Source organism: Arachis ipaensis, chromosome B05 (genome assembly GCF_000816755.2).
Source record: "Arachis ipaensis cultivar K30076 chromosome B05, Araip1.1, whole genome shotgun sequence".
Lineage (NCBI taxonomy): Eukaryota > Viridiplantae > Streptophyta > Magnoliopsida > Fabales > Fabaceae > Arachis > Arachis ipaensis.
The window spans coordinates 8632273-8633400 of NC_029789.2; the positions used below are offsets into that span (position 1 = coordinate 8632273).

General features: G+C 27.6%; 1 protein-coding gene across 1 annotated transcript in view; it reads right to left on the minus strand.

The window, feature by feature from the left end:
* The window catches only part of LOC107642793 (peroxidase 10-like), a gene marked incomplete in the record, with an annotated part of 2029 nt that continues 1879 nt past the window's right edge, over positions 979–1128 (minus strand). Inside the window, 1 exon segment of the mRNA XM_016346267.2 lies at positions 979–1128.

The window sequence follows — 1128 nt, forward strand, 5'->3', positions numbered from 1 at the left end:
TGGATGTAAAAAGATGCTTTGTGGTAATGATGTTACTAATGGAAGCTAAGTCAAAGAGAGAGTGATGAGATGAGAGGAATGAAGAAGTGGACATGGTGGTTAACGCATTGATAGCAACCTCAGAATTATACCATCATAAGAAAGAGCCCCCACTATATATTATTGATGCGCATGCTTATATTATTACCCTCCCTCTTCCACAACGAAACACCATAACAAACAAACACAAACCAAATATTCCTACACTACATTTATAACTCAAATTTTGTATTTGAAACTTGTAAAACATAAAGCAAACAGCCAAGTGTACATTAATTCCTTGTCAATATTCATCAAAGTTTCAATATTCCTTCATATGACTAATCACCATCATCACAATTTTGAATACATAAATAAATAAAAAGTACGAAATCACCAGTGAGTTTGATGATTCCTCTGGGCCTGAAGAAAATTCTATATATAAGAAATAGCTATAAGTAATTAGGACTTGGTGAAGGCAATTCTCTTCCTTTTATAATTTTATTTGGGGTGAAAATTAATAATTTATGTTCATTGAAATGATACAATATGCAAATATATTTATAAGTATTAAGGAAATTGATATAATAAAAGAATTTAATTTTGATGTAAGCAGAGTAGTTTTACACGTGTATTCAATTATATAATGTCACATCAGTAAAAAATAACTATTTTTTATATTGACCGCATGAATAGTCATCCAAAAGAATAGATGTGATTGCACGACTGTGTAAAGTGCTTTACGCTGTTAGTGCATCAACATTAAACTCATAATAAAAACATAATATCCTATAATAAATATTCAAATATAATAAATAATTCTAATAAATATTAATTAATCTTAATATATTCTAGTACATAATACAATATTATTACATCATCAACTAAATAAGACATTCCCTTCTTCTACAATCGTGAAGCACATAACAAAGATTTTTAAATTCATATCAAGAATTGAAGGGCTTAAAACATTATTTATGCAATATTGCCATTATTACTTGATGATACAATATTGTTCCACTTTGATACAAATCTACAAAGGTGATATTTCTTTTAATTTCCCCTTTTACAAATAAAAGTTTTTTTTTTTTTTGTCAAATATATTGGACA